At 40.7% G+C, this 27593-nt stretch overlaps 1 protein-coding gene across 9 annotated transcripts in view; it reads left to right on the top strand.

Moving 5' to 3' along the window:
- PLAG1 (PLAG1 zinc finger) overlaps nucleotides 1-27593 on the top strand; it is a 55947-nt gene that overhangs the window by 9038 nt on the left and 19316 nt on the right. For 4 of the 9 annotated variants that reach the window (XR_014882511.1, XM_085221138.1, XM_085221141.1 and 1 more), the window contains exons 2-3: nucleotides 17482-17661; nucleotides 19728-19950. The exons of 2 other annotated variants lie outside the window; for them this stretch is intronic. The gene's annotated coding sequence lies outside the window, so the exon portion shown is untranslated. Of the gene's footprint in view, nucleotides 1-17481; nucleotides 17662-19093; nucleotides 19164-19727; nucleotides 19951-21837; nucleotides 21903-27593 lie in introns of all 9 variants that reach the window. 3 more of the 9 variants (XM_085221140.1, XM_085221139.1, XM_085221143.1) reach the window with 3 other exon arrangements.

The following is a 27593-nucleotide window of genomic DNA, read 5'->3' as shown; positions in this document are numbered from 1 at the left end:
GTTAATTTCAATTTTTCTGTAGTTGTTAGCCTAGTAAAGATGCTGAATATGAGGATCCTTCCTCAAGCCCCAAGTGAAAAGGGAGATGTAGTCAAGAAGGGGCTCTGATGGCTGGAATTACTGGCCCTCAGTCTCAATAAATATTTGAGTCCTATGAATTCATGGTTTCAGTGGTACAGTCAGGTTGCAGCCTTGAAACTCATAATATGTTTGGCTATCATGAGGTGAATTCCAGAGTTTGTTGTTAGACAGACCCGAAAGGTTTTGTCTCAGGAAGTGCTTCAGTAGTGTGCTGGTTTTACTTTTCCCAGTGTGTGTAAAGTTTTCATCAGGAATGAAGCCTTAGAAAGCCTCCTTTCTCAGAGCAAACTCTCAAAGACTTTGGAGATGTCATGAACCTCTCTTTGGGGCTATTCCTCATATAGTTTTAGTCGTTAAACCGTTCTTGAAGGTAAAATAATCTTTCCTTCTAGGCTTCCAGGCTTTATCAGAGAGGCAGCAGTTTGATATCCTGTGGTGGTTTTATCATAAAGGTTTTTGTAGATAGGTTAACAAAAGACCTTAAAGGTGGCAGAAATTAGCTATCAGTTTGCAAGTACTTTGAAACTGTTGTGTAGTGGTATTTAAATGATACTTGTTTCATTGAGATAGGAAGACTTGTAGTTTGGAGAAGATGGAGCTTAACTCATGCCTTAATTCTTCCCCAAATACAAATAAAAACTTGCCACCATTTTTGCTGCTAATGAAGGTATCTTTGGTACATGTAAAATGTACGTATCCAGCCTTTTTGTAACTTAGGCCTTTGTAAGAAATGTAAGAGGTCTCATGGATGGAGATGATGTTTGCATCCCTCTTATGGATGGTCTGCTGTTTAGGAACTCTGTAAATTTATTATAGGATTTCACGTTTGGGGGAATAGCTGAGAGAGTATGCAAATCCAGATGTAGAGCTTCAGCTGTTCTGCCTCCTTACGGTGGGTGTTCAGACTGGTTCTGTGGAGGCAAAAAATTGTTTTTTTTCTTCCCACCTGTTGCATTCTTCAGTTGTTTAAGAAGTCTGTTTCTTCATGTTTGGTGTTTTTTTTTTTTTGAGAAGTATATATTACAATGGTTACATTAAATGTTATTAAATGACAAATTCTGAACTACACAATTTGAAGATGGAAGAGAGAAACCTTTTTCCTTCTGATTCCGACCAGATTTATTTGCGTGGTTCCTTGGCCTCTTCAGCAGTACTTTGCTATAAATCAAAGTAAATGAAGTTGAACAAAAAGTCCATAAAAACTCATGTCCCAGATTCCTCTGGTGGAGCTTAAAACACAGTTGAATGCTGACAACTCTTCTTCACAGCAGTCTCCCAAGATATTCAACCTCTACTTCACTGTCTCCAAATATCTTGATTTCCATCTGTCTCATTCTAGCTGCATCATTGGTTAACATGCAGTAGAAACTGTACTGTCTGCATAAGCCTGTTTGAGCCCACTGCAGGACAAGAGATTTATGTTAAAGTTGACATGCTTCTCAGGGAGCTAATGGTGTTTTCCCATCATTTTTATTATTATTACAACATGAATTTGAGATTGTTTCAGGTGGCATTCGTGAAAAGGGGTGATCTTTCAGGATGCCAAGAATCAAGCTGTTCAGAATTTTATAGGTTAAAGTTAGTATTTATTTAAGCATCATTTGGAAACCGGTGGTCATTCAGGGTACATTATGGAACAGTAGAGTCATGTGCTTCTCAGCAGGGGATGCTGCTTAATGATGGCACTGCAATGTCCTGCATTTGGGAGGAGCGGACTTGCAATGAAGGAACAGTCTCTTTCTACAGTGTGAACAGGGAAATGCTTTACTCTGGCTTTTACAAATAAATGAATCTCTGGAATAAGATCCTTTGCTTGCTCACACTTTCCTTTTTTCCCCACAGTATCAGAACACTTCAGGATAATTTTTACAAATCTGCTGTCTTGAAAGAGCAAGTATGTGTAACCACATATGAAATTAGAGTGTGTGAAAAGGACAAAAACCCTTCCAATAAAAATCTTGGGAAAGTGTTAACTGTATTGAAAGCAAAGAAAAATAACTACTATAGTAATCTGATGGTATTTTTTAACCAAGGAGATAATGTACAGATGTCATTGGGTTTCATTCAGTGACAGTTTGAAACCCTCAGGAAGAGAATGTGTATTATAATGGTAGATTTATAAAAAATAATATATGACGTATGCATAGAGGAATATTGTTTTCTGTGACAAAACCATCAGAACTTGATAGGAAAAAAGATGTATCTGTATACATCCACAACATTTTTCCAATGTGGAGAGGTTAGACACTGAGATGCACAGGTCTTCAGAGCTCTGCCCTCGTTTGTGGGAGCTGTATAAACACACAGCTGCTCTACACTCAGCTAGCGTATGGTCCTGTGCTTTCTGAGATTCTTGAGTTTCTTGGCTCTAGGTCTTAGAGTACGGAATTAAACGTGAGATGTGACTATATGATACTGACTTCAGTAACACCTGGTATTTTAGTCCAGTGATGAGAGTGTATTTTTCAAAACACGAGCGTAAACGTTACATGGCTTTGGACTTCGCTTTCTAGTGCTGTGGAGTGTTCCTAAGAGTAAGAGCATTTTGTTTTGTCAGAATTACTGTTTCCCTCTGGTTTATTTGCTCGTAATCAAATTCTGCTCTGTAATTTTGTTATTATTATTTGCTCAGAATCGGGCTCATATTTTTCCTTCAAATGAACACATGTCGCCTTGTACTCCTGCTGAGATGATTATGCATAACACCTCTGACTCAGCAGATCAAAAGTTATGTTTGTTGAAAAACAGAATTAATATTTTATATTTTTTTAACAGCTTAAAAATAGCTGTGTCGAAAGAGATTATGCTTTTAACATGCTAATCCACTAAGCCATCATACATCATCCTGCAGGGAGTGTTTTTATGCCAGGCAGCTGTCTCTTACTAGAGTCCATCTGAAAGGTTTCAGGTTATCGCAGAAATACACCCGTAAACCCAAGAGAGGCTTCTTTAATGGAATGTGTGATGTGGGCATAATCGAATTGCAGTCTTTTTTCCAGGAATTGTTTGGCCTATTTTGAGGCGTTCTGGCTATTTTGAGACAAATTGATGTCTCAATTGCGGCACTTGCAAAAAGCTTTTCTCACAGAGGGGGTGTTAACAATTCCTAATTTGAATGTAGAATATTATGTTGTGATAGCCAAATATCTGAGTGGAATGCTTTCCTGATTACATGAAAGATAAAGAACGATGAAAATTTGTGCCAGATGGATTGGAGACTGGGAAATGCATCTGAATTTTGGTTGCTAATCTTGCCCACGTTCTTCTGACCCTTTGTTTTTCGAAGTTGCTTTTTCCTCATTCAATTTTTGTAATTCTATAGTGTCTCTGTGGAGAGAGGTGCACAAAGGTTGGAAACAGCAGTACTGACTTTGTAGAAACATTTGTAAAGCGCACAAAATACAACTGAAAAGTGAACTGTCTTATCTTTTGACTTTAGGAATCCTGGATGTTATACTTGTAAGAACAGTAGGTGGGTGTGTGAGATGGAAATTTGACTGTGGGTTTACTGCTGCTGCAGACACCAGTGACTTCTTTAGTTGTTAAATATTAAGGGAAGGAATTTGCTTCTAGTTAGATATCTAAAATTTGCTGAAACAGCTTAGCAGTGACAATTTCATTTTGCTTTACAAATGCTAAGTCAGAATGGTACAACATAAGATATCAAATAGTAACAACTAACCAAATGATCTGTTCTGGCTGGCTATAGAACTCTATTTGATGTTATCTGTCAGATTAGGGTGCTTGAAAATGTGTTGCTGCCTGACTGGTAAGCTGGGATGTTGCTATGATTTCCTATAGGCAAGTAATCTGTAAAGAGCATTTTCAGACAAGCTTGGCTGTACTTAAAACTAGTAGAGTTAGATAGGGCTTGACACGCTTCTTCCCTAAGCACACTGAAAAGCCTTCTGCAGTTTGGGCCAATATATTTTTAAGCTGGAGAAGTATGTAATGTTATGTAATGTAAAAGATTCCTCATTTCTGATGGGATTAGCTCTGTAACTTAAAGTATGGCTCTGTGGTTGTTGTTTTAGTTGTTGTTACACAAGTAGCCATAGTACAGTGCTCTGTGTTGTACAGCCATTGCAAAGAGCAGTGAGACAAGGAGATATTATTATATGCGAGACAGGATGAATAAGGTGAGACAGGGAGAATATGGGAAAGAAGGTAGCATGTGGTATAGGGTAAATGAGACATCGTAGGGCCTACACCGAGTATGCAGTGACAGCCCAAAGAACTAAGAAACTGGATTGCTGTAAGTCTGTCTACTGTTCGTGTGTGAAAATACTTCCTATAGAGTGTGTATAGTTTGTTGATGATTGTAATGCTTTCAACAAGGACTTTTGTGGTGCTGTACAGAAGGAACTATGCCAGTCTTTATGTAAAGTGTTTTTAAGTAGACTGTTGAAAAGATGATGTTCCAAACAGCCGCAGTTTGAAAACCTGATAAGGAAGGAATCATCGTGAATTGTTTTGTTCCAGAGCTGTATACTTAGTTGTCCTGGCAGATAGTTCTTACTCCTCTAGGGCTGTATTGTTGCAGAACAGTTAGATGCAGTTACCTATCTTTGAGCTGATTCCTGGAGTTAGCCTAAATCGAATGGCTGCAAAACAGGACGTAAATCACTTTGTGGATCTGGGTTGTTAACTGTACTAGTGAAAAACATTCTTTGGGTCACCAGTTTAAATGAAAACAAACAAACAAAACCCTGCCACCACCTAGATATTCTTGTGTGTGATTAGGATAGATATTACTCTGTTCATGCATACGGCCAGAAACGGAGAATGTCTCTAAATTCAGCAAGTGGTGTGTGTTGCTCTAAAGGCAGCAAGTGACTCATGTGACTGTCTTAGCAGCTGGGCTGCAAGATTAGAGAGCTACTATGTACACATTCCCTTAGGGGGGGGTCCAAGCTATTGCTAAATGAAATTGTGTTGCTGCCAACAACTGAATAACGGGCATAAGGAATAGTAAATAAATGTGTCATAAGGTTACCTCAGTGGTCGTTTCAGATGGTCTTTAGAGAGAAGAAAAATTTCTCAAGGTTTCTGTTTAAAAGACTTTTTGTCTTTTTTTTTTTTTTTTTTTCCTAACGTCAACTTCATACGTCATTACATATCTATTGTCCCTTTAAGTTTGCAGATATGTAAAAGTCATCTTGGAATGGCTGTTCCTGACACTGCAGGAAAAAATGAAAATGTTAGCGAGTGAAGAATCTTATTCCAAAGAAATCCTTTATTTGTAAAAGTACTAAAAATATGCTTGTATCTTGAAGTATTTTGATTTGAACTGAAATTGGCAAAGCGTGTACTTCTTGGTCACTTGCTAATTTGAAGACTTATTCATGATGTTATTCCTCATGTATTTCCTAATTGTAAGAATTTGTGAAGTTTGTTCCAAATTGTCTTTAAGTTTTCCTGGCATGCCAATATGGATTAGTGGAATATGTGTTCTTTTTATTTTTATTTTTTTTTCAGGTTTCCCTGATCAAATTCTTTCTTTTTTTTTTTTAAACTCAAATGCTTGCTTTTTGCAAGAAAGTTACAAAACATTTCTGAATGCTTTGTCTTTTATAGATACATATTTACAGTTACACATAGATCTTTAATATATTATTTATGGCTGTAAACTCAAAACTGTTGCCCTGTCAAATACCACTGTAGGACTAAACCTCCCAAGAACTCCTTTCAGTCTTGAGGACCGAAGGACGTGCACTTGATGGTTGCAATCAAGTAAATTGATACAGAAATCAAGAAGACGTGAATGTGAAGCTCCCTAGCACCATTTTTAGCATCAACATTCAGGCCATTATTATGTCTTACAGCTGAGAATTTATTTACCAAAGAGGAATTTCTGTGTTTGAAAAGACCAGGTGGACAAGAGGTCAAGCCCTTGATCAATTCATTATAGTAAAAGAGTACCAGACGTGTGTTCCTAGCTATCATCACTGCATCCTGCTGCCTCTAAAAACTACCAAATGATTGTTTCTTTGGTTTGCTTTGGATTTTCTGTTTTCCCTTTTCCTGCTTAGAAACAACTGGTTTCTTATTTGTTACTCTCTTTCATGTTCATTGCAAGTTCATGTGACTGTTCCTCAACAACAGTTTTGATTTATATCTCTAATAAAAATGTAGAGCATCATATAAAATTGCCTGAAGTTGTCAGTGCATCAGACAGCTACCTTCCCAAGGTGAACCATCCTTTTAATAACAGTGTACAACACCTTGTTGATCTGGTTTTTTTGTCTTTGCATGTGTTGATTTTTCTTTGTAATGAAGTCTCTTAGTGTTTTGAAATCTTTGATTTAGGCATTCTTTTTTGTTTGGTTGGTTGGTTGTTTTTTTGTTTTTTAATTGGTTTTGATGCACCCTCCTCTAAATCTTTGGTTAGTATTTTTTTCATGTACTATTTTCCTCTACCAAAATGCTGTCATCATTTTTTAGTCACACATTACTCATCAGTTGCAAAAGAAAAGTGTGTGTTCTTGTTTCTTTATTGCTTAGTTGGATGGTGCTCTGTGACACTGGAGCATGAGCAAACAGAGGGGTACCTGTCTGTCTGTAAGGAACTTACAGATACCATGCAAGCAGACTGTGGCTGAGGATATACCTGCAGAATACATCAGTCCTCTGAAAAGCAGTAGCTACTTGTATGTGTTCATGGATTCTTGTGTGTGCTTTTCTTGAGGTGAGCCACCAGAAACGTCCATCTTCCAGCAGAGTTTCAGGTTCTGAGCTCTGCTGTCCAGTGCTGCCTACAGTGCCAGTCCCCTGAGCTCTGACCTCTTTCGTGCCAAAGAACTGCTGCAGCACGCAGATTGCACAGGGCTGCTTCCCTGTCCTGCAGCATGCTATGTTTGCTTAGAACACCTTTTGCATCACTGGAAGAATCATGTAAACAGCTGTCCTGAGAGGATATTTGCCTGAACAAGACCTGGGTTGTTTGCTTCTTACACATAGGTGCACAAAATTTGCATGAGACAAATTTTTGCTGCCCCACTGAAACAGAAGGAAGTGCCCTCTCAGAAGGAGGAATTCTCTTAAGCTACTTCTAGCTAGAAATACAATATGTTTTTCATAAATTTTATTTTTAAATGGCCAAGGAGCAAAATCAGTCAAAAGTGTCTCATATCTGTGTTAGATCACCTTCTGTAAAAAGGCATATTTCAAGGAATGTGGGAGTAGGAAAGCATCTTGTTGATATTGTCCTTCTCCCCTCACGCCTTCCTGCCACTCCATGCTTAAGAGCAGAATCATTGTGGTGTTGGATTCTTGGGGCTGTGAGTAAATCGTGGATGCTCTGAAGGAAGTGGAGGTGCTGTTCCTGATGCTATTTCTGTCCTGTGGTGAGAATTTTGCAGTGTTACTGCGGTGGTGTGTGCCACCTACCCAGTATGCTTTCCTTTGACAGGAAGACCTACAACTAAAGAGAAAAAAAATGGTCTGGGGGAAGTTGGTAATGTTTTTTTTTTCTTTTTCTTTTTTTTCTCTCAGCCTGTGCTCAGCATTTCTTAGGGCTGGAGTTGCAGTCTCACACCTTTCGTTGCACCAGCGCAGGCCTGGCAGGTTGGCTGGGAGATTTAAATTGATCACAAGTGACTCCAGCTCTTTGGTTTCAGGTGTGATCTCGGTGATGGACTTTCTAGCGATGAAGAGAATCTCTGTCACTGCTTTCAAAAAGAGTGAAATCATGGCTCTGATACCCTCTGAATAAGGAAGCCTTCTGGGGCAAGCTCAAAAGTAAAGCATGGGAAGAAGAGGAGCTCAGATAGCTGAAACACTCTTCTCCAGTAACTATAGATACTGTGGTCTTTCACAGGAGAACTGTGGACAGGAAGAATGTTTGTTTCTAAGTGCTGATGACCGTGTTAGAATAAATAGAATTGAAGGAGGCTTTAGGAGTTCTGTTGCTTTGTTCATGTGTTTAAAAAAAATATATAGCATCCATTTTTAGGATTCAGTGTACTAGAGGCTGAAAAGAAAAACACAGCAGGAATCTCTCCCTCCCCTGTCAGGCTCAGAGAAGAGTGGAAGGGAAAGAAACAGTTAAAGCACTCACAGTTGTGTATATATGTATACTGTTTAAATTTGTCTGTCAATTTAGCTGACAGTAGGATTTTTAAATCAAATAGTAAAATTGGCTGTCCCCCATTTGCACATAGCAAAGATATACTGCCATGTGCACTCCTGGGCTCCGCTGCGTTTCAGGCCCTATATGTGAAGTCACATACCAGTGGGATGCTAGTTCTCGGAGCTGTATGGATCGCACAGATGGGAGTTCACAAGCCAGTTGGCTGGCTGGAAACTTATACATGGATCTTGACAATGGAACATATTTATACAGTGTTCTGGTATGCTCTCTAGCGCATTTGATGTTTTGCCTCAGGCTCTGGATGCTTTCAGAAATCCTGCCTGCAAGCCTCAGTCTGCACCCTTGCGAATCTGGCTCCTGTGATGCCCAGCCTAGACCATGGGTGTGGACTAGACTTGTAGACTTGTACGGTGGGCAGCTGAATGTCAAAACGAGTCAGCTTGCGATGCATGCCCAGTGTAAAATCCAGAGTGAAAATATAATAAATGGCTTCTGTCACTTTTCTAAGGGTTATTTAATAAGGATCAAGTTTTGTGGCATTTTTCAAGATAGCCCGTTTTGAGATGACTTGGGCTAGTTTTATCTTAATCTTAGTCTTAATCGTTTTAATCATCTCTTGAGAATGTGTCTTTCACTGCCTTCCACTGCAACTGCAGACATTAGGTATTTCTGCAAATCAGCCCTTGGACACACATGGCAGGGACCTGGAAAATTAGTGATTCCTTGTGTAGTGTTCAGTTTAAATGACAGAGATCTCTAGTAGATTCTGAGCTCTGTAGGATAGTGTTCAATTATCTGACTCAAAAGGATTGGTTTCTGAATGACTAAAGGGGTTGTGGAAAAAGTAATGAAGAAACTGGCCAAATTTGGGTAGAGTTCACAGGAACGACAGCTAGACCACTATTTCTGTCTAATTTCACGTCTCTATCCCAAAGGACATGGGTTCAAAACTGTAGGAAAAGGGTAAGTGGGAGAAGTCTGCCAGAACTTTATGATGAAGGAAAAACTTCTTTTCCTTACTTTTTTTAAATGGCTCTTCGGTTTTGAATGAAAAAAAAAAAATACTGAAGTAGACACTAACTTGTAAAATTTCAACCCAAACAATGGTAGTTTGGCAAAGTCGTCTGTTGTGTTATATAGAGAAGTCTGTCTTATAATGGCATGTGTTTGGCAGCATAGTGAAATGTGATACTATGAATTCTGCAATAGTGAAACATGTTGGATTTGAGTCAGCATTTGTACCTACTGACAGCAGTCAGTTCTTGTGTGAATTAACTGAATTGTCTTGCTTCAAATAAGGACGTGATAGATGACCATATCTCAGATCTTACCATCCCAATTAAGGCCCAAGATGAAAAATACAACGTGATAAAATGGCTATCAGATGTTGTTTAGTGAAGATGATTATACTTGTTTGCATATCAAGGCCCTGCATCTGACAGTGGTAAAACCAAATGTGAGGGACAGGCTTGGCAGGAGACATGTCGTGATAGCTCTTCCCATGTATATTAGTTGCCAACAATTCACTGATCACAGGCTTCCTGAGCCAGACATAGTGTTTTTATATTTACTAGACTTTTCCATGAACATTCTCCTGTGACCTCTTCAGCACCTTAAGTGTCTAAACACTCTGCAGAAGTAGTTCCACAGCAAAAACATGAAGAACATGTATGCTTCCTTCTTGAGCCCGTGTACTGGTGATTTCACTTCATGCCTCCAGCTCTTTCCTTGGAAAAGGCACTACCTACCAGCCTGTTCAGATTCCCCTGTCATTCTCTAGCCATTCTCTATCTTCAGTGCAGATATGCCTGTGTGCCATTTCAGTTGCATCTCTCTTACCTGTGTTTACTGATTCCACTTGCTTTGTGGAGCTTGGTTTTCTTGTCCTCCCAGACACTCATTGTTAGCTTAAGCTTCTGCTAGTTTGCTTAATTTAGGCCTTAAGCTTACCCTTCAGAATTATTTCAGTGAATGCTGGGAATTATTAAGAGTGGAATAAAACAGGTGGCAACCTGTGGTGTATTTGTCTTGAATACCAAACAAGAAGTATGTGTGAAAGGGAGAAAATGCAGAAGGTGGTAAATATGAACATAGCAGTGAAAAAGCTTCCACACAAAGAAGGCCTATGTTCTTAGGCCTTAGATTCTTCAACCTAGTAAGAGACTACAACAGAGAGAATGCAGCACAGGTCCCATATCAAAGACAGGGAATCATAAAGGTGTAATGAGTGACACAGAAGCCTAAAATGGCTTAGGTTGAAAGGGACCTTAAAGCCCCTCAGGTTTCAACCCCCTGCCATGGGCAGGGTGGCCTCCCAACAGATCAGGCTGCCCAGAGCCCCATCTGGCGTGCCTTGAACGCCTCCAGAGGTGGGGCATCCCCAGTGTTGATAAAGGATGAGCAAAGTTATTGAGAATTAAGAGAAATAATGGGAGGTTGGTTCAGAACTAGCTAAAAGAAAGCAATTGTTAATAAAAGATGAAATGAAGCTGTAGAAATCCTTGTCATGAGATTTTGAGAGTAAAGAAGTTTACATGGGCACAAAAAGGAACTCCTAACGTAGTGGACAAGTGCTTTGAGGGCTATTAAGTCCTTCCAAATCAGGAAATCCCTAAATCCCAAACAGTAATACTTTCCCCAGATACTCTGCACTTGCCCTTCCTGATAGGCTGTTGTTGGCTGATGCTAGGTGGGCTCTGAGTCTGAATGCTGGGACCACGATTGTGCTGTGCTGAGAGCTCAAGGGAAACTGTCCTACGAGTCATGGCTGGCTGGCTGTGACCCTGTGTAGATCCACTAGTTACATCATCTTTTGACACGTAAGTGGTCATTGTCCTTGGTTTAATTATTAAGACATGTTGTGATTTTGTTTTGGTCAGATATTTTGTTGTGCTACCCCAAACAGATTTTTGTGAATATGTATTACCAAATTTATACAGTGTTTCTAGCAAGAATTTGATTGTCCACTGCAATGGTATCTGTCTGTCTCTTTCTTCCCTGGAAGTAGAGATGCTTTTATGCATAATAGTAGTTTTTTTTCTTCTCCAACAGCTCTCTTTAGTGACTTTTAGTAGCTGCTTGTATGATGGTCATACACAGATGTTTTGCATCTCTGCTACTTCCAAGTAATGAATCACTAGCCTCTAAGTGCGATACTCTGTCCTTTGCTGTTACTTTTCATCCCATTTCTGTCGCAGCTGTCCTTAAGATTTGGCACAGCTTTTCTTGTGAATTGTTTCAGACTGCACAATACTTGTAGTACCTCTTAGGTTTGTATTTTACACAAGTTTTGGTAGTGCTCATATAAAGTTGTAACAAGAAATATAAAGGAAAATGTTGAATCAGGAAAGACAGACAAGCAGTCTTGGCAGAATTCCATGAATAACATCCTTCTACCTTTCAGAAAGAAAACTGTTTTCATCTCCTCTTGATCTTCTGCTTTCCTGCTTTGCAATTCTGGAACTAGCCCTTCTCCTCTCAGCTCAGCAAACTGCTTCTCAGGTGGTGGTATATCAGATATCTGACTGAGTTGGACTTGAGCTGTTGTGCTTCCTTTCTATAAAGAATATTTTGTCATGTTGAAGGAAAGTTGGATGTTTGACATGGTTTCAGCTTTTAAAAATCATGTTATATTTTATTGTTTTTTTTTCTCTTTACCTTCATGTTTTCATTCTTTCTTCCAAAATGTGATCCAAGAAAGAAGCTGTGCTATCATCAGATACAGTGTGGCCAGATAACTTTTTTCCACCTTTCCTCAGTGCTGAAATGAGACAGAAACTTTTTGGATTTAATGCTGTTCTGAGACTCTCCCATCTTATCACGTGGCAGTGTTGCTTCCAGTTAAATCAGATGATAGTCCTGAAATATTGGAGACAGTGCTCTGTTGGTATGCTAGATACTTTCACTTAATTCATCTTTCAGAAGGCCCTGTGCCCGTCTCTGAGGTTGGCATAACCTCTGGAGCGGAGGACTGTAAGTTTCTCTCTTGTTTTCTCTGTAGTGGGAGTAGCAATTTGAAATAGTTGCTGTTGCTTCTCCTTGGTGTTAGTAATGGCTGTGGATGTTTGGCAAGCTTAGTTCTAGCAAAGTTCATTCAGGGAGACGCCTGCAGTGTCAGGGATTTAGCCACTTAGTGCCACTTGTCATCCTTGCTGAGGCCAGGCACCTCACTTGGTCGTGGTGCCCTATCAGCCCTCTGTGCTCCATCTGCTGCCCAGGGGTCACGGCCTTCATGCCTGTGGGGTGGGGATGGTGCCAAAACTGCTCATTTGGCAGGTACTAAAACTTCTGTTGTTCCTGATGTTGAGCTGCTGCACAGAATCTGTAGGTGCAGTTTCGTGGTGATCCACAGCAAGAGCTGCAGGAATCCCAGTCAGAGATGGAATCCTTTACCTGAGAGGCTGTTCGCGTCTCTTCCCTCATACTGGCAGTAAGCCCCCTCCAAAGGCCAAATCTGTATGGAAATGAAATGTTTTTTTCTGCAATTCATTGGACTGCCTTAACTCTCTGTCCCAGTACTCTGAGTGGTCAGACAAGCACCACTTTGAGAAGGGAAGGGAGGTAGGAGGGAGCACCATTGATCTGTTTTGGTGTGCAGGCCTGTTCGAAATTGCAGAGATCTGTCAGCCTGTTCCACTCAGCGGGACAGCTGTACAGACATTTGTTGGCTATTGCTTTGGAAGCAGCACAGAAGCTGTTAGCCTTGTCTTAGGGCTGCTGGAGGTCCCCTGGGCTCAGTGCTGCTGGCTTGTGGTCTCAAGCCCATGGCTGACCTGCAGCATGCACTGGGCAACATGTCCTCTGCCCACAGCTGCCCCAGGGAGCAAGGTGCTCGTTTCCGTGCAGTCACCTAATTCTGCTGCTTGGCTGCTTGGCTTAGGAGACTGAGTCCAGAGAGGGGAAGGTAACTGCTGAGGCTGTTTGCCAAGCCAGATATCAAATCTGGTGAGGAATCAGGACTTGAGGTTAACTGCCAGCAATTATCTCTATCTGAGTGATTCTTCAGTGTCTTGTTTTCAATTGAAAAAAAAGAAAAAGTGAGGTTCACAGTGCTGGCTCCTATGGCCTTGCAATTCAAGGGAAGTAGCAGCTCTCGTCTTTACAAGTTCAGCCTCTTGGATACAAACCCCAAAGTTTTTGCGACAGCTGATGTAATGAGGAGGCTGAAATACAAACCTCTGGTGTTCTCAGCTCCCATTCGGGATGCAGATTCCTCTGAAAGCACTTCCTTGCTTTGATAAGGAAAGCATTTCAAAAAGGGATGTGCTTAAGTCATCAAACCCTTCTGCCTGTTTCTGTCAGCAGTGAGCTGTTCCTTACCTGCTCCTTCCTATAGCCCTTTCTGGCCACTTTGTATTCATCCTGCCAGCAGATGTTGTCCCCCAGCACCCGTCGCAGCCTGGCCAGGCAAGGAGAGCCATGTGCTTGGGATGAAGGAGGAAGATTTTCATCACCAGGGGTCAGAAATAAGCTTCTTGTGTGTGGTCGATAACATGTAGCACGCGTGGTTTAGTAAGATGAGCTTCCAGCTCTCTCTGCAGGAGAAAGGGATGCATACCTTTCATTAACTTCTGCAGATTTCTACGATCTGATAGGAGGCGGAAAAGAAATTTAATTTCTACAGCCAAGTCTCTGTGTGTTACTTTCTCATGTGTTGCTGATGACGGAAAGCTTGGGCGGGTGCCGTGCTGTCAGACTGGATTACCCAGCGCTCGCTGTCAGGAGTCCACACTCCATGCTCGCAAGCGCAGCGTTCCTTTTTCCTGAAGGACTGCAGGTTTGTGTGGACACAAACAGTGGTGGCACGGGCACAAGTCCTCTGGTATTCAGATTTGTGTATGCAGAGCACTGTGAAATTTGTAGTTGTAATGTTATCTGTTAAGAGTAGAGTAAATCCTACTAAAGCAAGTAGTGTAAATTACACCAGCTGTACTTCAGATAAGTCTCCCTACTGTTGTGTGCAATTAGATAGAGCTTTTTAAAGGATTAATAGTTATTATATTATAAGAGATTGGTCTGTGGTAGGAAATGAGGTTTCCACTGAATATTTTCTTTGAGCATCCAAATGCAAAGATCCCTTATTAAAATTTATCTAGCTGTTTAGCTTTTCTTAGCAGAAGGTTCATAGGTCATAGAAACAAGTGCTGTATGAAATTTCAAACGCAATGGTCACCTGCTTTTAAAGAAAAACAGTAGTATTAGCTCATTTCAGAAAGCAACACAGTTATTTAACTTCTGTGTTGTGCTGTCATTATATGACTCTGCTCATTTGCATCCATCTGTATGCTAAACTATTTGGATTATTCTTTTGTTAATTTTATTTTGAGCTGCAGAAGCCAGCATGGGCACCTGAGGATTCCATTGGCTTGCTTTCTGGACACTTTTTTTCTAAGAAAAGATGACCATATCAAGACTGTGAATAGCCCACTCTGTGTTCAGATCTGTCGGACAGTGAGCATTGCCTTGCATTTTAGCTTTGCTTCCTTGCCTCTGCCTCACTTCACTTTGCTTTTTAGGCTCCCCTTTCCTCTTCAGTTATTCACTGTTTGTTTTGTTTCATTTTTTTAACCAACTTGTCATCTGCCAAATAAAGGGTACGGAAGAGATTGTTTCCTTATAATTGTTCCTTATCCACCTATAATTTGCTTTCCCTTCCTTACACTATTTTGTGCCTATCTCCTGATCTTCTCACCTTCATCCCTATCCCTCCTCCCTTCCCAGTCTTTGATTTTGGAAGGAGCTGGGAGACGTGATTGTATGCCAGACAGGCTTGGTTATTACTTACATAGGGAAACTTCATCCTGTCCAACAAGTAAGCTATTCGTAGCCTTGAGGGATATATCTAAAGGGCACAGAGTTTCCACTCAAAATTTAAGTAGATTAGATTGTGTGTACATATTTGTTGTGACTTGGCAGGTATCCCAGCGCCCGAGGTCTTAGAACATATACTTTGCTATACTTGAGGCAAGCTCAACTGCATGTTTCAAGAGACGTTCTGGAGCAGTGGGAGGCTGCAAGGAGTTCACAACGGTGTTATCCTCTCTAGATCTTACGCAACAGGAATCCTGACTACTGTACTGTTTATCTTGGTATTAACTTCTATCAGACACTTCAAGGGGTGGCATAATTGTAAGACAGGGAGGATAAAATCCTCTTTTAACTCTCTGCTGTTTTGGATTCTATTCTGGAAAAAGAGGGCTGCTATTATTTTTTCTGAAGCCCTCTTAAAATCACGATACAATTCTGGATGATCGTATTAGAGATGAGTGTTGTCTGCATAATTGTATGCCACCTACTGGCACTGCATCTCACAGGCTAATTGCTCTTAAAAACAAAGTGCTTGTGCTTATTAGTTTGAAATTTGCTATGCTGTGGTGTTATTGAGTATCTCTCACTGTTGTAAGAACAGCTGAAACTGTGTCACCAAGTTAGTCTACTGCTAATTATTTTAATAGTACTCACTCGTGGTCTTGGTCTGTTGTTGTTGCTGCTGTTTATTTATTTGTTGTTGCTTTTGTTTTACTATTTAAGTGTAGTCCCGAAATTCAGGTGCTGCAGACGCGCTGGAGGGTACTGTGAAGTTAAAGCAGTTGTATTTTATGAAATTGTTTGATATGGCGCTTTTCCTTATAAGGTGCAATGACCAATTGTTTTGATTATTTAGAAGGGAAAAATTCCATGAGAACTATTACTGAAAATGACTGACTTGGCATTAGTAATCTGTCATTCTCTTACAGCATTTGATGCAACACTGAAGTTAATACAGATTGCTGAAATATCAGCAGCTGAAGCGCGAGTGGCTCAGATGTTTTCAAATTCATATTCATTTGTGAACTGCTTATTACATTTTCTTGTAAATCACTAATGTATGTGTAAATAAATACGGTTTTTGTTTGTAGTGGTGCGATCTCAACATCCAGGCCTTTGTAAATAAAGAGTAGCCTGGATATCTAAGAGAAAAGTCAAAACAGTTGTTTCATAGTGCAGGGTGACCTAAAGGCAGCTTGGAGCTGGAGAGGTTCCTAGGTTTTTCTGTTAGAGAGGTGAAATCTCTGCAGAATTATGGTAGCACTGTGCTGGAGAATCTGCAGGAGCCCAGTGGGATTGTCAGGTCAGGCTCCATGGGGAGGGGATCCTTAACAGAGAGGTGGAGTGGATTTATTTAAGTGGTTTTGTTTCTTTATTTAAGCAAGGGTTGGAAGCTAGTAAAAATGCACTAGCTGTTAGGCAGCACATATGGGCCCCTTTTGCTAGAAGTTACAGAGAAGTATGAGGGAGACGGTACTAGGATTTACCTGATTTGAAATGTGCGTCTACTTTACTTGTTCTTTGGGCATCTCAGTGCTTTGGGAAGAAATGCTTAAAAACAGCTGCCTAAACGCATTTCTGCTATCTGTTAGAGCATGCTCTTAGAGGATGAGGAATGATCTGCTTTTACCTTCTGTATGTTGAAATAAAGATTTACCCTAACAAGCAGAAAGTTGCATGAAAAAATTACTGCATTTCTTTTACTTCTGTTAGGCTTTTCTAAGTACAGAAACATAGGATTCACTCAAGCAAATAATGGGTAGAATTGTCCCTTTTGTAAACCTTATAACAGAGGTAGTGAGAAAGCTTTTGTGATCAGCAGTCTAGACACCCTATTTACTATGGTTTTGTCTACAGTAGGCTGCTACTTTGAACGTGTTAGTTCCTCTCAAGGCATCGTGTGTCCGTGCTGAACTGAATTCTGCAAGTTGTGTCAGAAAAGGGCTACTTGCTGCAGTAAGTGCAGTAAATGCACATTGCAGTGAGTTAGATTCCTCTCTAAGGTGTCTTTGAGTTACTGCCTTATAATATGCTAGTTTGTTCTCTGTAATGTATTGCTTCCCACCTGGCTCCCTACCCGTGTCCTTCTTTACTCCAGGACCATCCTGATTAGTGGTAAATGCTCTATATGTGTTGGCACTTATGATAAAGATTATGAAGAGGTTGGTTGTGGTGATCTATTAGTTTCGAAGGGTCTGCATTGTCTCTGGAATTGTGTGGCCTCTGGTTTGTTCATGTCTGACACTACTCAGATGAAAATTATTATGGGACGTACAGATACAGGCCAGTGCCCACAGAAATGAAAGCCAGAGGGCACACCTGGAGCTGGCCTCGGGGATGAATCAACAAAAAAGGCTGTAATGGATCTGTCAAATGACAAGGAAACATAATGAGATTCTTGCTCAGTGCCCTCAGAAATTCTTTGGGCTGGGGTTCTGCCCGTGACATTGCCACCAAATCCAGGAGTGACGTATTTATTTTTTTTCCCGGATGGTGCACAGTGCCACAGCAGAGGCCTGAGGCAGCCAGGTAAAAGCCCAGCAGTAAAGGTCAGTAGCCTCACCTATGCCATACTGTCCAGCCTGGCCTGGGCTTGCTGGAAGCACTGACTCATCAGATGCGAGCAATACCCAAGAAACAACCACAGGATCCTGCAGAGGCTGGAGGAGGAAGCCGATCCAGTAAGTACTGCATGCCCAATTGCACAATAATTTCACAGTAGGGTTTGAACTACTTTTTCTGGAGTGGAGAGCTCTGGCTCAGGTAGCGGCCTTCCATTTGCAGTTGCACTCGGCAGTTCTCAAATGCAGGTCAGGCATGTCTTTATTTATTAGCCGTGGGTTCCTCACCCACACATACGTGCCCTCGCTCACTGGCCCCCTCCAATTTTCTGTGCTCCAGCTGTGATTCCTACATGTCTTTGCTTCTCTTTCCCTCTCACCTGAACAGCTTTACTATTGGTACTCCTTTCCCATCTCAAATTATTTTATGTGAATCACAGTAAATTCCATGCAGCTCTCACTCAGCTCACCTTGCCTGATTACCAGCCCTGGTTTGCTGAAGTACTACTTGGAAACTTTACTGTCGGTTTCCTTGTACCTCCTTCTTCTCCTTCCCCTTGTTACCTTTGCTCCCTACCCTCTGTGTAACAGACCCACCCCATAATGAAGTTCTCTTTGCTGCCCAAGTCTCTGCAGCTCATCCCATAGTTTCCTGCCCTGTTTGGGAAGCCTAGAGAGCTCTAGAAGGACTGGAGAGGTGACCCTTGTCTTGATGCTGATCTCAGGAGCTCATGGCTCTCTCTCTGTTTGCGTAGGGGAGCCGGGATGCTGTGGGGAGGGTTCAGAGCTACATACAGCAAGGAGCAAATACTTCCCCACTGAGCTAGAGCCTTGGCATGGCTCTCCTTCGTGCTCCCTGGCATCTCAGCTCCTCGCCTGGGTGGAAGGAGAGAGGGTTCAGAGACTGGAGGGATGTTTGGGGGAGGCACAGATGCAGTGGATGGATAATGTTACGTGTGACTCTGTGTTTCCCCCTCCTGGCTGCACCCCTCACCTCGGTACTTCTCAGTGTCATCTGTGACAAATCTGCACTGTTGACATGGGATTTATTAGCGTTCTCTCTTTGGTACCAGACATCACAAATAGAAGAGTTCTTGATCACACTTTTTGATGCTTATGCATTTTTCACACTGTGTCGTTTTCTTTCTCTTGCCCCTTCTATCAACAGAAAGAGCATCCCCCTCTTAAATCCGTGTTTAAAGCAGCTCATTTCTTTGCTGTGCCAGGTCCCAGACGTGTGCTGCACTTTTCTGCCTCCTCTCTCAGCTGATCTGATCTCCTCTTGTTTCCTCCTCGCTAATCGCAGCCTTCCCCAGCTTTGGTTATGCTGCCCCCCTGCTCCAGACCTTAGTCATGCTCAGAGTGTTTATAAATCTGAATGCAGCCTCAAATATAAAGCCGTGCTGTCGCTGAACTTCGTTAGCGTGCTCAATCTCTGCTGAGGGCGGAGCACTCAAGGAATTTCAAACTGCTTTGCTTTCCTAAAACTTTATTTAGTGTAGTGGACTTGTGTATATGTAACTACTAGTACAGATATGTCTTAATTTTGCAGCGTGCTTTACAGTAACTTGTAGGAGCCACAATGAATGTGTGGAAGGGAGGTTTAATACAAATGTTGCAAGGTAAAGGAGTTCCTTTTTTTTTTCTTTTCTCCTTTTTTTTTTTTCTTACCCCCTTCCTTCTAGGATATGCACACCTAATAGTCCTGGATGAAGCTTTTTAATAGGCAGCCTTATAGTGTGTTATCTCAGCTTACCTATGTCTGTAGAAATGAAGCCCTTTCATCTCCAAGGGAGTAGTATCCTTCAGCATAAGGACAGCTAGTTGCTCATGTGTGCAATTACAAATGTAATGCCCGCTATTTTTTTTTCTTGTTTGTTTTAATACAACCAAAACCCTTTGTTTTCAAATGCCTATCCAGCAGTCTGATGACTTTGAGTTTGGAAACAGTAGTGACCAGCTTACTCCATCATGTATGTCCCAGAAAAACCTATAGCAGCACATATAGTATGTGGAAGCAATTTGGAAAGCATCTTACAGTTTTGAACAGAACATGGTGAAAAGAAATGCTGGGGGAAAAGAACTTGAATGTGGTTGAGGGAGGAAGCTAGTTAGCATTATTAAAGCAGTTTGTAATGAGTGGGGTGTGTAGTAACTTCTTTTATTTTTTTTCTGATTTCTCTTAGCACATAAAAAGCTGCAGCCCGTATGAAGAGGGGAATTATTAGCTAAAAGATAGCCGTCAGATTTCGGAAGATAAATGAAAGGTGGATCTGAACCTTGAAATTGTCAGCTCAGCAGGAGATTGCAAAGGCAGAGTGGTGAAAGGAGGGTCTCCTGCAGAACTCCCAAGAAGATTGAAATGGATTGTGCAATTCTGGAAGGGGACAAGAAACGGGCAATACAAAGGTGCTAAACATAAACAGTTATAACACAACACTGGTCATGTGCTTCACCTCTACCTCCAACACTCAGCAATACATAGAGATGTTCCATATTAAGACCACTTTGTTAGCTGGTTTAATTAGAAGTATTTTCTGACAGCATTTGGAATCTTGTGTGTGTCATCTAGAGGAACACTCCTTGCAGTACCTACTTTGTTTTTAAGGTCTTTTTTTTTTTTCTTTGAAAAAGCAGCATCATCTATATCAGTAAATAAATCCCTTTTCTGAGTACCTGTCTGAAACATGAACTGAATACATGACCAATGTAAAACGTATCCCTTCACATTTTAAAAATAAAATTAAACTAAAACCTTTTTGATTGCAAATTTTTCTCTAATCTACAGCTACTTTCCCACAGCAGGAAAGGAGCTCAAGCGTCTCGTTGGAGCACATTAAAGGAATGCACTCTCTGGGGCTCACGAAAGCATCTCCATGTTTCCATCTGCCCTCCAGGATTTTTTTCCCATAATGTGCATGAAATATTGCTGCATACCATACAGTCATGAGACTGTTTTTATTCCATCCTTTTTGTCACCATCTTCCTTCCACCTTTCTGGAAGCCTGCCCTGTTGGCAGACTGCAGCTGTTCAAGGCAAAGTCTTGCATATGTTTTTCTCCCATCACTTAATGTAGGTTTGGAAATCAGGGAGGCAGTGTCTAAACTGTGTTGCTTAAAGAAAAAAAACAACAAAAAAAACAAAACTCTGCACTGGTATCTTAGACTGTGGAGAACAAACGTGACACATCTTTCATCGTAGACCACTCAGTATTGATACTGGTGAATGCTTACTGTGATCAGCCATGTCTGGCAGAATGTGAAGGAATGTGCTTGTCTTAAGCCTGTGTGTTTTGAGAGGTGGAGGCAGAGCAGGGCAACAGGTATGTGTCTCACCACCTGCTTCTATGCCAATGAGGAACCCTGTCCCTGTACGTGACCTGCTGTGCATTGACATGACATGGAACAACCTCCTTGTGCTGCTGGGAGCCTTACTGGCTTGGCTGCCCTGCCAGTAATGAGCCAATTATCTAATGATTAATGGTAAAGGCTATGTGCTGATGGCATTTCATCAGGCTGATAGGAGCTCCCAGATTAGTTTGCTGTTGGTGCAGCTCCAGGGTAGACTTTATATGGTCTTGGGGAACTTCTGCCTTTGTTACTTGAAATTTGTAGCTGCTGCCAACCACTTCATTCTAAAAATCACTGTCCAAGCGACTACCCTGGGTACTAACCTGCTTGGCTTCATTTCCTCTCACTGCGTTCAGTGATCTGGGTCTAAGTTATGCTTTTTTTTTTTTTTTTTTTTAATTATTTACTAATCTGACATCAAATCTCAGAATTCTTATCAATTCACATGTGCCCCCAAAATATGCAGCATGACAAACTAAATGTGCTGCTCAGTGCACTGAATAGGAAACAGGAATAAATGCAGAGCTACATCCTTCTCTTATTAACAAGGATTCTCCCTTAACAAAACAGCAGGCAAACATTGAATTCTGCATAAGCAGAGTAAGCTGGTTGTGTATATGCTAGTGTTATTGCTTAGATGAAGCTGGTATGGAGGAACCAAATCAAACTTACCTTCAGTGCCTGAGCTGGACAGGTTCTGAAAGGCTCACTGATGGCAGGTTGCTGTAGGCAACTGAGCAATTTGGAGAGAGATCTGCTTTGTTGCTTCAGATTTTCCCTTGTTCTGTGTTGTCTTAAATCACTCACATGCACATGACAATTGAGTATCGCTTGAGACATAAAGCAGCAGAACTCATCGTATATCTCAGAACATGTTATTTTTACCCTAAGTATTTTGCATCTTCAGTTACTCTTCCTGAAGGCTTTTGTGTTTTATCTCATAAGGTTTTGTGATACGATCATCCAACATCAGAGCTATAGCAGTAATAGCAAGGCCATCTTGACTAAATGTAAGTGACGCTTCATTTAATGTAAAGTTACAGTAATCTATGAAGTTATTTTCTTTTCAGATAGAGCAGTGGTTCCTCGACTGTAAGGTATCTTGGAGGATTTGCTGCAGCTTGGAAATTGCACACTGTTTCTTAGTTTTCATCTTTCTTTGGGGCTGGGATAAAAGAAGCAGAGGAGTCAGGGCATACATGATCAAGGTTTTAATTGAAATAGCACCAATAAATAATACATCTAAGGTTATATTTAAAAAACAAAACAGCAGGAAAAAAAACGCTAACAAAGAAAACTGACAATGCTAAACCTTCTCACAGTTTTCAGCCCCGGGCAATGTTGTTCAGGACAGGGCTTCAGTGTTCTTTGGACTGCTGCATAGTTAACACGTGAATTCAAGATGTGACATAAGCACTAGGAAGACCACTTTTCCTCTCAGTTACTTTATTTATGTTTGTCATTTTGTCTATTTGTCCAAAGTGTAAATTTCCTAACCATCATCATAGGTCTTGAGCTATTGCAGCCACTTTATCGTTTATGTGGCACCAAGATTTTTCACACACTTTCTCCCACAGCTTTGCCCCTCTTATTTGAGCTTGTGTTGGAGAGATGGGTATTGCCTTTTTTCTCCTTCCCACCAGGCAAAAATTATGCCACAGTAGAGGATTTCTCCAAGCCTGAGGGATGAATCAATGATTGGATTATTGAAGTCCTATGTTTTCTTTCCATGATTTTTTTTATAGACTTTGCTATTTAAAACCTGCCCTTGCCTTCTAGCACCCTGTTAATATCTCCAGCGGGGCCAGCTCCTTTGTGCTGTCTGCCAAGCAGACCTTCAGGTGAAATTACTGAACTCTTCCATGAGTTTTACATTTTCAGCTTAAATGATGGGCACAGTACAAAGTAGTGTGAGTAGTAGCTGCTATTTTTCTGTGCTGTTCCAGTGCTGACTATCCCTCTCTGGCTGAACTGCCCAAGATTATGTTGTACAGTAATAAACATGAGTGGAGTTTATTTTCAGTTCACCAATATCCTTGTGAATTCCACCTTGCAGACCAAGCACCAGTAACTTTTTTACATAACAGATTACTGAAATTGTTAAAAATATCGTGTGTTATGTTTCAAGGTAGATGACTGTCTCAAGGAGTAAAGCTTTTAACTTTCTATCTTATCTAGTTGTGTTCTGCAGCTTAATTGTGATGTTGAAATTGCACATCCTGAAGTATGCAGGTTTAGAAAAAAGTTCTGGAATGTAAGTATGTAGAACACGGTTTTGGAGGTGGTCCAGGCAGACCTGCAGCAGGCAAATGTGAGATTTCCATCAGTTAATTTTGGTAAAAGCTGTAATTAAGCATAGAATTGATGGTCACCTGGTGACTGTGATTATCCTGGAAGAGTCAGAGTGATGTTTTCAAGAGGGAATGCCCATAGGTCTTTGCACAGATGAATGATAGATTAGAAGGTGAGATCAAAGGGTAGAAGTGAAAAGAAGATTCTCTATTAAAGGTGTTTCTCAGTTACGTTCCACAGAGGTCTGTGCTGTTCTTTACATTCACAAATGATATAAGTAAGGGATGAGCGAGTGGATTAGCCTGTTTGCTGTGAAGAAGGGAAGCATCTGTGAAGAACAGTAGAAGGAGATTGAAAGTTCTGAAGACTGAAACAAAATGAGAGATGAAATTCAATATAGATAAATGAGGAGCAGATACATGAGTTTGATCTCAGCATTACCACAGAGGTGTAAGACTTGGGGATGATTCTGAATCATTGACTCATTGATCACCAAAGCACAATTCGAATGATAGGAGATATTAAGAAAGAGAGAGTAAAAGGGAGAATGTCATTATGAGAGTGTATAAATTAGTGAGAGCTATTGGTAACAGGTGGATGGTTGGACTGGGTGATCGTGTGGGCTTTTTCCAACCTTAATGATTCTGTAATTCTATGAAATCCATGGTTCAATCGTATCCTGAATGCTGTGTCCACTTTTGCTACCCTCATCTCAGAATTTATTAGAACTGAGAGAGGCTCAGAGAAGGATAATAGGGATGATGAGATGCATGGGGTTGCTATCAAAGGAAGAATTCTTCTGGAAACTGGGTTTGTGGTTTGGGAAAGCAATGACTTGAGGACAACGTCATGAAAATTAGCAAAATCAGATACCTGCAGAGGAAGGAAGAGGACTGGCCACTACCTTTTAGAACAAGAACATACCAAGCTAAGAGAGAAGACAACTTCCAAGCCTTTGAAAATAAGAGGATCTCCATAAAATTGGTAGTGGAGAGACATGTGAGATGATATCTCTCTGTTTAACATCAGTGCAGTGGATATTAAAAATGGATATGGTTTCTAAGGGGAGACAAAGACTGAACTATTGCTTGGAAGGACAACATACTAAAAGTTGCTAAATTAACAGAAATCATGTAATGGTTCAGGAAGCTCTTGGCATCAAGGTAGCTGGAAGTCAGAGGAGTGCTGGTAGGAGATATCACACATTCATTACCTATTTTGGCTATTTCTAGAGACAGAATACTGGAGAAGATGTACCATTAATTTGTCTCACACGCTTACCTCACATGTTAAGAGGTTTGAGTGTCTTGTTTTACTCTTGAGACAAATTAAAATAGCTACTTGTGGATATAAATTAATTGTTAATTGTATTAGTGTAGGATCTCACAGATGTGCTTTGGATATGTGTTTGTGTTTACTTGTACATATACAGGATTTGCTTTTGATTAGAGTTTATTATTAGAATGGCATGGTCCTATATGGAGGCTGGTTACTACACGAAGTTTGCTTTCATCTGTTTAAGAATGAATACAGATTGTTCCTGGTAGGCTCTAGGGTTGTTTTTTTTTGTGTGTGTGTGTGCTTTTTTTTTTTTTTTTTTTTTTTTTAATTCTAAAATATATAGAGGCACTTTTACATGTTTTAAACACTCTAAAACTAATTATATCAACATTGTTTGCATCGCAGCCTTTCCAGAGCTTTTAGAAAAATGTCTGTGCAGTGTTATAGAAATTCTTAAAGCATATAAAAACCATGAGCATCAGATGGGTTATCTCTAGTCAGTTCTTGCTTTCCTTGATTTATTATATCAGCAGGAATCCTTTGGAATATTTAGTAACCAAAACTGAGCTCTCAAGATTTAAAGTGGACGTGAGTAATTTAAAATATGGAAGCCCACAGACAAATGCTGGGTAGTACTGTGATAGTTTTTTTGTTGTTGTTGTTTTGAAATTACAGACTATTAAGTCATGATAAAATAAACTTTGGTAAAATCATGTTTTGCTTTTCCAGAAACTCAAGGGAAAAAAAAAGGCAAACACAACAGGATTTTATGTAATACTCTTTCTAGTGTTGCATAGTATAAGAGTGAGTTATTTTCTAAAATTAAAAAGCTGGTTGTTTACATTTCATGACTGTGGCACAGCTTTTTAGAGTTGCAACTAGTTCTATAATCAAGGAAAAAACTGTTGTATGTAGTAGTCACATTGAGGTAAATACCCATCTTCCTGTAATTGCCATTATCCCAAGCAACTTAGAGAGTTTTTCTCTAGAAAGTTTGCTTTATTAAGTTTAAAACAATAATGCATATATTTCTTAAAAGTGCATCTATCAGATGTTTGCTGGTGAGATCTGTTTGATTACTACTAGAGAAAAAAATAGGCTGGGACATTTGTTCTCCTTGCTTATCCATCTTTCTCACTAATTTGAAAGGATGTGGATATTTTTCAGTGGTCAATTTTATGCAATTTCAGAAAGTTTCTCTGCTTTTTGAATGTGTTTCAAGGGGAAAAAATCTCAAAAAGAATTTGTTAAAGTTGTGAATTGATGAAATATCTAGTTTTTCTATTTTCCTGCCTTTTATGTCACATTCTGTAGCATAATCATTATTGCCTGTATTAGGCATATGTGATATTAGTGATAGGACAAGGGGGAATGGTTTTAAACTCAAGGATGGGAGATTTAGATTAGATTTCAGGGAAATTTTTCACTGAGAGGGTGGTGAGGCGCTGGCACAGCTGCCCAGAGAAGCTGTGATGCCCCATCCCTGGAGGCACTCAAGACCAGGTGGGATGGGTCCCTGGGCAGCCTGAGCTGGTGCTTGATCTAGCAGTTGGCAAAATTGCTTATGGTAGGGCTGTTAGAACTAAGTGATCTTTGAGGTCCCTTCCAACCCAAACCATTCTGTGATAGGCATCAGCAACGTGCTGTCACTGACGGTAGACTAAGGTGATTGTCTCATGTTGGTTTCAGTGCTTATGTTAATTTGTTATGTTTTAGCTGTTAGACTGTTTCCCCCAAGGGTGAAGTCCTGTGCATTATTACTTTAAGTCACTCTTCTGTTTATACCCAAGATCACTCGACAGATAGTTTCGTTGTTTTGCCCACATCATTCCATTCTCCTGCAGTAGCTTTTCTCCTGCTGCGTGCTTGGATTTTGTTTTGTCTTCCTGCAGCCTGCGTGTGCTCTTGCTGCCATGGTTGTTCAGCTATCCTGCACAGGGCAGACTAGAATGTGAATCCAAGCTAAAAGATTCTTCTGAAATTGGCTTCCTGATAATAAGGGAAAGCCCTGAATTTCATGATAAGACAAATACAGCCTTGTATTAAAAACAAAACAAAAACTCAAAACATCATTGTTTCTTTTGTGATTAGTTTGTGTATGTACACATGCTTCTCTTACATGAAATGCTTCTTTAAAGTTGGGCCAGTGTCTACATCTTTGAACATCTATTTACAATGTCTCTTATCCAAAACTGTAGAAGGCCAAGTGGCCACCCACCTCCCAGTGTCATCTCATCAGCCACTGGGACCTCCATGTGTGTTCCTTGGTATCTTTCTTCAGGCTTGTGAGAGAAGAGCAACTTAAAAAACCTTAGCCAGTTCTCTGCTAGTACAAGATAACATACCTGTTAGCTCTCTTCCTCTCACTGCCATCCTGCACAGTGGCCAAAGGCAGTGCTCTGGGCTTTGAAATCCGTCCATCCTGCCGTTTGGCAGTGCCGTGTTTATAGACAGTCGTGCCAGGTGTCTTCTTTGCTTAGGGGTGAAACGTGTGTGTACATGTTGTTTGCTGTTCAAATCTCTTCCAAATTACACAATAAAGCAGACAGAAAATTAAATGAAGTATAATCTTCTGGAACTGCAGACGCGAGCCCTTCTGGGTTAGGTAGGCACCAAGGTTAAACCAACTTCTGGTTATCAATCTCACAAGAACAAACTGAGGAGAATCAGCATCTTCCTACCCTTGTCCTTCTGAACACTGGCAGCAAAGGTGAGCAGGCTGTGCTGTTTCCTTTAAGAAGTGACATGCTGTACAAATGAGTGTGTATTAGATCACCTGCCAAGAAAAAATAGTGATGTAGACATCTGCATCTGTCAGAAGACTGATTTTAATTGAACACTGAGAAAGGTACCCCTGAAGTCATCAATACTTCAGCATCTTTGCCAGTTAAGCATGACAAGCTTTTATTGCAAGCTTGACCATTTTCATTGGTCAACTTTGCAGCTGAGATCTTCCCATAATGCAAGTTCACTGTCAGTAGGAGGTATCTCTGAAAGACCCAGGCTAGACCTTCTGCAGCTACTTTGAGATGTTTCTCCTGCTACAAAACTGCAGCATTTTTCTACAAAGTCAGAGAGACTGAAACCTACCATTTGTCCCGCAGTCAGTACAAGCCGGCAGTGGGCAT

This window comes from Meleagris gallopavo, chromosome 3, assembly GCF_905368555.1.
Source record: "Meleagris gallopavo chromosome 3, MGAL_WU_HG_1.1, whole genome shotgun sequence".
Lineage (NCBI taxonomy): Eukaryota > Metazoa > Chordata > Aves > Galliformes > Phasianidae > Meleagris > Meleagris gallopavo.
The sequence above is the reverse complement of the archived record's forward strand: the minus strand, read 5'-3'. Positions and strand labels throughout refer to the sequence as shown.